The following is a 12,902-nucleotide window of genomic DNA, read 5'->3' as shown; positions in this document are numbered from 1 at the left end:
ATTCAGTTAGATGAGGATGTCATAGACACTGAAGCACAGGACAGAGAAATGATAGAAGGAAACGCCTATGCCAAACTTGTGTCAAGTGAATCAGTTTTGGAACAGGTCAAGTCCTATCCTCCGCTCACTCAACAAGTCTCAGCCGAGAAACCTCAGGACACAGATGAAGGCACAAAGGCTCCAAAGGTTAAACAAGATGAACCTACCTCTCAGGCCACCAGTGAGCCAACTTCTCAAATACCTTCAAGCACCGAGACAGTTGCCACTGATACTTCAAGCAAAGAAAACACCAAAGGATAAAACAGAGGCTATAGGAACTGACAAAAGTGTTGCCTCTATCGAGCAACATACCGAGGAAGGTCAAGTCTCCAAATTCATTGTACCCATTCAATCGGCAAAGGCATCATCAAAGTAGAAGAAAGAAAAATGACATAGTTTTAAGGTAGATCTGTCAAAGCCTATTGTGCTACCGAATGTTGACCTAATAAAATTGAAAGGGCAAGCACTGATAGAATTCAGTGAGCTTTGTAAAGCCAAAGAAGAGCAAGAAAGACAGATAGCTATTCAATAGAAGAACTGAGTACTTCAGAAGGTCAAAACATTATTGACAGATATGATACCTGAAGCTACCATCAATAAAGATGTTGTCATCCATGTGCAACTGGATGAACTACTCACTCAATTAGAGAAATCAGGAGTAGAAGCATCAGAATACCTTAGCAAATTGAAGGAAAAAGAGCTAACTGCCAAGATGATTGAAGAAGTGTAGAAAGCAATTGCTATAGGTAAACTAAAGCTTATTGAATTCATTGTTGAGTTGTCCCCTCAACTCAAGCATACTATTTAATTATTCCAGAAGTTATGTACATTCTCATTCTTTATCAAAGATATCAAGAATAAGACTGAAGTCATTAAAAAGGAGATCACCAATCTCTCAAATAAATTGACTACTGAGCCAAATTCTCTTCAGAATTTTTATTCAAGGCTACAAACACTTATGGCTCAACAGTTAGAACTTTGGAATGAAGAGCATAAAATAAGGATGGATATCATGACTCTTCAAACTTTATTTATTCCCCATTTGTCATCAGTTCAAGAGCAGATCAACCGAGCTACCTTTATTATCAACTCAAGCAGAGGGAAGCACATTAGAAGGTTTGATCACACTGTTAGATGATATTACAACTCATAATACAATTTTGGCCAATGTCAAAGATACACTTAAGAACACTCTTACAGAAGCTCGTACAAAGTATAAATCTATTTTTGATCAGTTGCCCCCACCAAATGGTAACTAGTTTTGATGTTTGTCAACAAGGAGGAGTGTACCGAACACATGACCGAGCATGAATATCTGAGTGTACAGTTGAAATTGTCAGGAGGAGCATGGAACATCAAGAGCATGGAATGTAACATCAAGAGCATGGAAATACAGAGCATGGGACATCAAGTTATGTACAAAATCTTGATAAGGGGAGTATGTATTTGAGTATGTATTTGAACATTGTATATACTCACATTTCAGTTTATTTTGCAAGTATATAGATTTTGTATTATGAATTTGAAAGGAGTTTTGTCAAACATACCAAACTAATGTCAAAAGGGGAGATTGTTGCTATTTACTGAGTTGTCATTATTTTTATGCCCAAAGTCATTCTATAAACTCTATTCTATTAATACTACCCAATAGTCTAGTCGGTAAACACCAAGGTTATCGGTGTCAATTACAGAAGAAAGACAAGCCACCAAGTTGTGAAGCGGGACATATGTAGACTATCTACCGAGTAAGGTTTATATGTTTACCGAGCAGCAAAGAAGGTATACCAAGTTAATCTGAACCGAGTGAAAACATGTTACCAGATTCAATGAACCTAGACACTCATGTGAAACGTGTTACGTAATTCAAGAAGATGAAACCGTTACTACATAGGAAATTGCATTTTAAAGAATTTGTATGATTTTGAGGAAGAATATCCAATGAAATAATTTCTATGTTTATTCATTCAATAAAACATGTTTGTATGATCGAAGCATGAACAAATCATCATCTTAGAGATCTATATAAATAGAATGATTTGAGTACATGAACAGAAGGTGACATGTAAGGTCAATCAAGAGAAGAGAGATGAAGGAATGATTAAGTCAAGCATGAAGGAATAAGAATGACAAAGATAATCACAAGTTACCAAGAAGGTTTCAGAGAATAGTTTAAGGAACAGAGAATACAGAAGTGGTTACCGAGTTGATTTATCAATTACCGAGGAATGTTATGAGCAAGATAATTTCATATTAAGCACATAGAGTCTACTATAACATTTCAGATGTGAAGTTGTAGATATTTTGTAAATATTTTGATTGAAATATTAAGTTGTAATAGAAACCTTTAATAGGGTAAAAGAATCTAATAAAGTCTATAAATTGTAAAGCCTTTAACCAGGTACAACATTTTGTAGAAGTGTTTGTAAAATCCTTTAGCAAGGTATATCTAAAGATCTTTATACTCCTAACAAGGTAAGCTATCAGAAATGGCTAAACATGTAGCTCTAACCAAGCAATCTTGATTACTGTAGTAGTGAAGTTATGGGTGCCATCCCCACTACAGTTTTTTTCTCTAACCAAGAGTTTCTGCATGACCAAAAATCATTGTGTTATGGAGTGACATTTTGATGCATGTTATCTTTATGATTATGTTTCAGTATTTTATATCTTTGAGATCATCAATACATAGTTTTTGTTTATCAGTAAAATTATTTTTCAAGAAAAGTTTTGAAGTACTGATTCACCCCTCCCCTCTCAATACATTAGCTTTCCAAGTAGGACCTACCAGAAAACTAGTTGGGATACTTAGGATTTTTCAAGGGTTCTTACCCAGATATATTTAAGTACATATATATCCGGTAAACACATTTTGATTTCATTCTTTCATATTCCCCAACCTTTGTCATTGATGTCAAAGGGGGAGAGGTTGATGTGAAAAATGTTAAGGGACATAAGAAGTAATGTATAGCTTAGGGGGAGAAGGGTCATCTTTGGTCATCAGTTTTGGGAGGAACTGGGACAACAGTTTAGCGATCCATTTTTTTCACATGAGTGTAACCATCAATGCCAAAGGGGGAGATTGGTGGAAATTGACACTCATCTGGTTTACTTGTGTTGTCATTGAACACACATAATTTTGGGTTGGACACTTAATTGGTACTCACCAGTACTCATGAATTGATAACTAGCTTTCAGATAAACCAATAAACTAGGAACTGGTATATGAGGCCGACATAGGAGATTGATCCAATAGGTTTACACAACAACAATCAATGGCATCGGTCATGAAATTTAATGTATTTATTTTTGTCTATGTCGACATGTAAATAACTTGTAATATCATTTTAAGTCGACATAAGGCATTTATGATTGTGATTGGGAAGGGTATTTAAGTTAGTTCTGTTAGGTTATTTTAAAAACATACAAATATATGTGATATATAGTGATATGATATTGTGTGAACGATATTGATTGAATGAATGTGAATATAAAATTATGTAGTCAGTCTTAATTATTGGTTTAGATGTTTGGGATGCAAAGTTACCAATAAGGGAGGACATAGTGAAAACCGGTATAGACAGTTCTTGAACCCAAACTCATCCAACATAGTAGATGCATTCTTTGAGTTCAAAATTTTGTTTGCAACTCCATATTTGGTGTGTGTAGTCAGTGAGGCTCCTTTTGTGATGAGCAGTGTACTCTAGGTTGTTGGCCTTCCTGCATGTATAGGCCCCTATTGTAATATTTATTCATTTAGCTAGTGGATAGACATTGTGGGTCACTAATCCCACCATGGTTTTTCCTCTTTGAGGTTTTCCATACATAAATCTCTATGTTATTGTGTATGTTCTTGTGGTCGCTTCATTTCTACTTACTGTTATATTCTTTTATGGTTACGGATTATTGAAATACTTTGTTAATGAGGTTAAAATTGATCTTACTAGTAAAACACTAATTCATCCCCCCCCTCTCACTGTTCTTGGATTCCAATAGTTAAAAGGGGTCATATAGTGTTCTTAGGGGTAATATGGTGTCTTTAGGGGTCCTAAGGGTAACTAAGGGTCCACATATGTTAGAATACCATATGACCCCTTAGGACATCATATTTTCCTAAGGGGTCATATGGTGTCCTAAGGGGTCATATTTGTTGTAAGGGGTCATATGGTGTCATAAGGGGTCATATTTGTTGTAAGGGGTCATATGGTGTCATTAGGGGTCATATGAGGTCATAAAGGGCTAGAGAAGTGTTAGAACACCATATGACCAATTAGGAAAACATATGATGTCTTAAGGGGTCATATGGTGTTGTTTGGGTTCATATGGGGCCTAAGGGGCCACACCTATGTTAGAACACTATATGACCCCTTACGACACCATATGACCCATTAGGATATCATATTGTCCTAAGGAGTCATATGGTGTCCCAAGGGGTCATGTCGTGTACTAGGATGTTAAAAGCGGTTGTATGGTGTATAAAGTAGTCATATGTTGCCATTATGGGCCATAACAGTAACTAAGGGGCCACACATGTGTTAGAATGCCATATGACCCTTTAGGATACCATATGACCCCTTAGAACATCATATGTCCCAAGGGGTCATGTCATGTACTAGGATGTTAAAAGAGATCAAATGGTGTCCAAAAGGGTAATATGGTGTCGTTAGGGGTCATATGGGGTCCTAAGGAGTCATATGGTGTCCTAAAGGGCCATATAGTGTCCTAAGGGATCAAGTCATGCACTAGGATGTTAAAATGGGTCATATGGTTTCCTAAGGGTTCATATAGTCTCCTAAGGGGTTATATGGACTCTTGAAGGGTCATATAGTGTCCTAAGGGGTCATATGGTGTTATGAGGGGTCATATAGTCTACTAAGGGGTCATATGGTGTTGTTAGGGGTCATATCAGGTCTTAAGGGCCCACACATGTCTTAGAACACCATATGACCCATTACAACATCATCTTGTCCTAAAGGGTCATATGGTGTCCTAAGGAGTCATGTCGTGTACTAGCATGTTAAAAGGGGTCATATGTTGTTTAGAGCAGTCATATGGTGCCCTTAGGGGTCATATGGTGTCGTTAGGGGTCATAAGGGTAACTACAAGGCCACACATGTGTCAGAACACCATACAACCCCTTAGGACACCATATGACCCTTTAGGACATGATATTGTGCTAAGGGGTCATATCGTGTTGTAATGGGTTATATGGTGTTGTTAAAGATCATATGGGTTCATAAGGGGCCACACATGTGTTAGAAAACCATATAACCCCTTAAGACACCATATGACCCATTAGGACATCATATGGTGTCCTACGATGTCATATGGTGTCATTAGGGGTCATATGGGGTCCTAAGGGGCCACACATGTGTTAGAACACCATACAACCCCTTAGGACACCATATGACCCATTAGGACACCATATTGTCCTAAGGGGTCATATGATGTCCTAAGGGGTCATGTGGTGTTTAGTGCAATAATATGGTGTTGTGAGGGGTCATAAGGGTAATTAAGGGGCTAAACATGTGTTAGTGCACCATATGACTCCTTAGGACACCAAATGACCCCTTAGGACATCGTATTTTCCTAAGGGGTCATGTCATCTATTAGGATATTAAAATGGGTCATATGGTGTTGTTAAGGGTCATAAGGGTAACTAAGGAACTACACATGTGTTCGTGCACCATATGACCCCTTAGGAAACCATATTACCCCTTAGGACATGCTATTGTCCTAAGGGGTCATATGTTGTCCTAAGGGGTCATGTAATGTACTAGGATGTTAAAAGGGGTCATATGGTGTCTCGAGGGGGCATATGGTGTCTAAATGTGTCATATGTTGTTGTTAGGGGTCATATGGGGTCGTAGTAGGTCATATGGTGTCATTATGGGTCATATGGGGTTCTAAGGGGCTACACATGTGTTAGAACACTATATGACCCCTTAAGACATCATATTGTCTTAAGGGGTCATATGGTTTCCTAAAGGGTCATATGGTGTCCTAAGGGGTCATGTCGTGAACTAGGATGTTAAAATGGGTCATATGGTGTCCTAAGGGGTCATGTCATGTACTAGGATGTTAAAAGGGGTCATATGGTGTCCTAAAGGGTCATATAGTTTCCTAAGGGGTCATATGGTGTTCTGAGGGGTCATACAGTGTTCTTAGGGGTCATATAGTGTCCTAAGGGGTCATATGGTGTTGTTAGGTGTCTTATGGGGTCCTTAGGGGACACACATGTATTAGAACATAATATAACCCCTTAGACCACTATATGACCCCTTAGAACATCATAGTGTCCTAAGGGGTCATGTCATGTACTAGAATGTTAAAGGGGCCATATGGTGTTTAGAGAAAGCTTATGGTGTCCTTAGGGGTCATATGGTGTTCTTCAGGGTCATAAGGATAACTAAGGGGCCACATATGTGTTAGAACACCATATGACCCCTTAGGACATCATATTGTCCTAAGGGGTCATATGGTGTCCTAAGGGGTCATATGGTGTCGTTAGGGGTGATATGGGGTCATCAGAGGCCACACATGTATTAGAACACCATATCACCTCTTAGGACACCATATAACCCATTAGGACATCATATGGTGTCCTAAGGAGTCATATGGTGTTTTTAGTGGTCATATGGGGTCCTAAGGGGCCACACGTGTTAGAACACCATATGACCTCTTAGGACACCATATGACCCCTTAGGACACCATATGACCCATTAGGACATCATATTGTCCAAAGGGATCATAGGGTGTCATAAGGGTCCATGTCGTGTACTAGGATGTTAAAAGGGGTCATATTGTGTTTAGAGCAGTTATATGGTGTCATTAGGGTTCATAAGGGTAACTAAGGGGTCACACGTGTTAGAATGCGATATGACCCCTTACAACATTATATCATCCTAAGGGGTAATATGGTGTCCTAATGGGTCATGTCATGTACTAGGATGTTAAAAGGGGTCATATGGTGTCCTGAGGGGTCATGTGGTTTCCAAAAGGGTCATATGATGTCGTTAGGGGTCATATGGGATCCTTAGGGGTCATAGGGTGTCATTAGGGGTCATATGGGGTCCTAACGGATTACACGTGTTAGAACACTATATGAGCCCTTTGGACACCATATGACCCCTTAAGACATCATATTGTCCTATGGGGTAATATGGTGTCCTAAACGGTCATATGGTGTGCTAACTGGTCATGTCATGTACTAGGATGTTAAAAGGGGTCATATGGTGTCCTAAGGGGTCATGTCATGTACTAGGATGTTAAAAGGGGTTATATGGTGTTCTTAGGGGTCATGTAGTGTCCTGAGGGGTCATATGGTGTCTTAAAGGGTCATATAGTTGTTGGAATACAATGAATCCAAGAACCCTAAGAGGGGGGTGAATCAGTGTTCTGTCGGTAACACAAGATTTAAACCTTTTATAACATACACATATAAACTAGTAAATGAAGAAATATATAACATGAAGTAAATAAACCAACCACATGAATGAACACCATAACACACTGAATTTATATGTGGAAAACCTCAAAGAGGAAAAAACACGGTGGGATTTGTGACCCACAATATCAATTAACTAGCCATATGAAAGATATTACATAGCATGGGGGGCTACACATGCAGGAAGGCACATTGCCTAGAGCACACTGCTCAACACAAAAGAGTCTCATTGACTACAAGATTCTACTGAGATAAAGCAGTAATGGTGAACTCACAAAATGCAACTGCAATGCCAAAAAGAGTTCCGATTATAGCTTAGTTTTGTACTAGTTCATAAACCTTGAACCCTTCTACCATTATCTCCTCTCCTTCAATAATGCTTTACAAATCATCTACTAATCATTGCATGATATAACATTTGCATATAAACGACCTACATACATATCCTTCACATTACACAGTTCTTCTACCTTGTCATATATCAAAATGACCTAACAACCTGACTTATATACCATTTACAAAAAATATGCCTTATGTCAGCTTACAATACAAAATATATTTAATGTCGGCCCTATACAATAATTACAAAATGATTTTACAAATAAAACCTTTCGGATCCCAGACTGATGTCGGCTTCACTGAAGTGCTGGTGCCGGTGATGACCCTGATTACTCTAATGCCAATATTTGTAGGTATGTGCCTTAAATATAATCTTTTTGCCATCAATGAAAACATATGAATCCAATGAGTGTCAATGGCCAACAATCTCCCCCTTTGCAATTGATGGCAACACTCATGTGAAAAATGGATTCCCTGCCAATTCAACTGAAACATGAACCATGCTCCCCCTGAGCTGATTGACTCTGTCTGCAATATACTCTATCTGATATCCCCCCCCTAGGATTATATACATATACACATTTTTCACATAATATACACTCCCCCTTTGGCATCAATGCCAAAGACCGGTGAAAGAATTGAAAAAATTGTTATAGATTACTTTGCCGGAGCTTGACCAATTTCAAGATTTCTAGGTAAGCTTTCTCTAGCAATTGTACATAGGTATCCTAGCCGGTTTTGAATATTTTAGATATGGATACAAGTCCACTCAATAAATGTGCAGGTGATTCTTTCTCAGTGACTTATGTCGGTGTGGGCTTTGCAAGAATATCCATACATTCCCTTATGTACACCAAGTGAATCCAATCTTGGATTCACCAAACCTTTGAGACTCCTTGCTCTCCAAATAATCTTGTCTCTTTCCTTTTAAAAAGCAAAAACTTGGTTCTCCAAAGTCAAAATTTGTTCATCAATGGATGTTGTAAGTGAAGTTAGTCCATCAAAAGAATTAGCAATATTAGCAATCTGTTCATGTAACTCCTTTAACTGCTTATCTACGTTTGTTATAAGAATCTCTATATTACAACAAAAGCTATATATGTTAGTACACTATTTCAAATAATTTTCAATAAGTATAATTTTCTCTTCAACCTTCGTCTTCTCTGTCTCAATAATCTGATCAAAAGTGACATTCTTGGCCAGAGTAAATCTTTCAAGTGCTTTCTTGTCGGAAATTTTCTACAATGATTGAAAGCTTTTTTATATGTGCTATGTCAATGCCTTAAGTTTTCCGGAAGGGCTTTCTTCATTTTCAATCATACAATCAAGAATCAATCTATGCAAAACTATTATTGACTGATCTATTATTACTTTGTCTACAAATCCTTCCTTCATTAGCTTTTGAGTAGCCATCATCATTAGCTCTGTGGGACTCATCTCTGTGATTGATTTCTTTTCAACTTGAGAAGTGTCAATTGCCAAAAGTCTTGCTATGGAATCAACTGCCGATATGGTATTGGGTGTCTTATTAGTCTCCTTTTCCTTATCCTCTCCCGATGTATCCCTTTTCTCGTCATCTTTTGCACTGGTGGCTTTGCCACTTGGTGCAGTAACTGTTACTAGCGGTAGAGTATTATCCACAATGTTATCAGTATCCTATACATTATCTATTTTTCCTTACTTAGGCTCTACAAATGTTGCCTCTGCCGATTTAGTCTGTACACTCTCATTAGTTTTAGGTTTAACTATCGGTTCATTCAAAATTTTATTTGAACTTTCCAAAATTCCTTTTCCTTTAGATCTATCTGTAATGGTGGGAGTTGTTGCCTTAGCAAATTCTTGTTGAGAAGTAAAGAAATCAGGATTATTTTGGAAGAATTTAGCCCAACCATCTCTGGTCTGATTTATTATCTCATTGACTCTACCCATCATTAAGCTTATTTATCGGGGTTTGCTGCTAAAGATTGTTCTATTTGCAACTTCTATACATCTTTATATTTCATAATTATTTATAGAATCACACATACTCAAAAGTTCAACTTCTTTGATCTCTCTGTCCCTTCTAATGTCATCTAATCTCCTTGCATATAACTTATTATACAATGATAAAGGAATTTCCTTCAAAATTTCTACCAAAGCCTTCTTATATATGTCTAAATGTAACAAAATTGCTTCTTCCATTTTATTTTACTCATTATCATCTAAATCTTCATAGAAATTTGACACATTCTTCAAAATTCCATCTTTAGTTACCTCATCAATTAACTCTGCACAAGTCATATTACCAGATTCAGTTGCTTCATCACTCTTTTTCTTCTTGCTGGGGGTTGTAGGAGCAGATGGAGCAGGCTGCCTCTTCTGATTAGGTTTCCTTGCTGAAAGTGTGTATGAATTTGTTACCTTTGTTACTAGCTTCCTCCTTGCTTCCACCTTGTTATCTTCTACCGAAGGCTTGTTAGCTTTCTTCCTCTATACCCTTCTAAATGCAAGAGGTTGATTATCCTCTAGATCAAAGTCAGAAGTGATAGAAGAAATGAAAGTCTCAGGCCTCTTTACCTTAGGAGCACTAACCATTGTTGGTTGATCTACCAGTTTAGATCTAGAACCTAGTTCTCTATTTATCGTATGAATTACATTTTGAACAAATGCGGACATTTTGTCTATCTTCTTTTCCCTCATTTTCTTGTTGAAACCAATTTTGACCTTGAGAGCCTTCTCCTCTATAGTGCCAAAGTGTTCAGCCGTATCATCCAAAGGAGAATCAATCATCATTTTAGCATATAGCTTCAAGATATTGTCATCTACTTTATAACCCAATTTAGTGATCCATATAGTTCTAGGTTCCACTGCTTCTATCAGTGTCTCATCTATTTTTACCATGAAGAAAATATTAGTGGAGTATTTCTCCACAATGTGTTTGGAGATTCTTTCCCTCAGTCTCATGTTTTCTTGAAAAGTTTTAAATTAGCCGCAAAGCTTCTCATCCCTGTTACTGCCAATACCGGTGATTGCATCTTTGATCTGCATACCTATCAATATGTCATGAGCCCAACATTTCCTTCCCAAACCTAGTAGCTCATTCGTGAAATACAAAATCAAGCAGACAATAAGATTGCCAAATCAGAAAGTTCCTTTATTAACACCTTTGATGTTGCCAAGATTTAACATTAATTCACTCTTTAACCATTCACACAAATAATAATTTTCATTATTCTTTATCATTTGATGTGCAAAATGGATACAAGAACTGGCAACAGAGTTCAATAAACTTGATTGAGTTACCTTGTAGCCAATGATCATGCTAGCAAATTTCACATTTGTATATTTGATGGTGCTGACCCTCATTGATCTTCCATCATGGGCTGCATCGGTGAGCTTCTCAACCATAGTATTGGAGATCTTCTTTCCTGCTTCCTATCCAACTTTGGGTAAGCTGGTGACTGCCTGAATTGCTTCTTTGTTGATCATGTGAGGCTGGTCTAGCCAGATGAATTAATTATGGACCTTGCTCAGAACATATCTGATCACTTTATCATTGAATTCCGGTATATACAGGATTCCCATTAACCCTAGGTCTTCAATGATTTGATATTCTGACTTGATTGTTCTGGAGCTTCCTAGTATCACAGATTGATACATTCCCTTGATTTCCTCAGTGCCTAAATCCTCCAAGGTGCAGTGAATATAGGCCCTAACATCTTCCACATAAACCACGCCACCGGGAACCCTAAAAAATGCGGCAGTAGAGTCTTCCCTCATAGCAATTTGGGGGAATTCCTTGAAAAAAGGTCTAAGCATATCCTTAACCTCAACAACAGTGGGATTCATGATAAAAGTAGGAGTAGATGATGATCTGAATACCATTTCAAAGAAATACCTAGATAACAGTCGTTGGTTGAAAGATTTTGATTACTTCTCAGATAGCTGCTGGAAATCCTTTGGAATGCCTTTGCTCTCTCTTGATTGCCTATGATTCAATTTTTCTTTGCTTTGGTTTGCTCGAGTGCTAGGTGAGTGAAAATGAGTCCATTCTCTCTTTTTATCAGTGAGTAAACCCTAATTCATCACTGTCATAAATGCTTAGTGATGTGCCCTACCAGATGCCGGTTTCACAGTTTTATGTCGGATAAACCTCCATCAATAATCAATACCACTCTCCAGATCTCTTTCCTGATCTCTTCTAGGGAATATGGAAGATTTGGAATGATTCTTCCAACCCCTAAGGTGTATTCCTCAATTACCAGTTTAATTTCTTGCTGGTGCAAGAATGCTCTATTCTACCGATGAAGTTAATGGTGTCATTACCGGTGTAGTTGCATCTCCACTTGGTTCTTCAAAATTTCTAACCCATCTCTTTGTGTGATCTTATTGTATTTTATCTACCTTTTTCTTTCCTTTCTCATTTGCTTTATCATTGCTAACCGGTGTAGTCTTGCTTCTACAGTACTTAGCAATATGACCTATTTTGTTGCATGCATAACATGTAACATTGTTCTTTTGAATTGCTTTGACATATCCAGTGTCATTCCTTGACCTAAATTGATTAGCCAAATGTCCAAACTTTCCACATGCATGACATTTAACATTCATTATGCAATCTTCTGACTTATGACCATATTTCTTGCAATTTGTGCATTGACCGAGAACTGAATTGTAGTTTTGACTTGCTCTATTTCTACATTGTTTAGCCATATGCCCAAATTTATTACAAACAAAACATCTACCATTGAATTTGTAAGAATTAGATTTCCTTACTGGTTTTCTTTGGTCTAATGAGTTCTACATACCAGTTGTCTGATCTTCATTTGCAGTACTGGAGCTTTCACCTTGTACAAATACAAGTCCTCTAGAATCTTCACTCTGCCTTTGTCTTTTTAATAAATCATCCAGCTATGCAGCACTAATCCTAATTTTTTCTTTATACTCACTTGCAATAGTTAGATCATCTCTTAGAGTCATTATTTGTCTCTCTAGCTCTTATTCATTATTCTAGGATGGTACCAAATCAGTTCTCAACAGATTATTCTCATGAGTGAATCTGCCACATTCTTCAAATTTGTTCTTCAGAGATATAACAAGA

Source organism: Cryptomeria japonica, chromosome 5, assembly GCF_030272615.1.
Source record: "Cryptomeria japonica chromosome 5, Sugi_1.0, whole genome shotgun sequence".
Taxonomy (NCBI): Eukaryota; Viridiplantae; Streptophyta; class Pinopsida; order Cupressales; family Cupressaceae; genus Cryptomeria; species Cryptomeria japonica.
The sequence above is the reverse complement of the archived record's forward strand: the minus strand, read 5'-3'. Positions refer to the sequence as shown.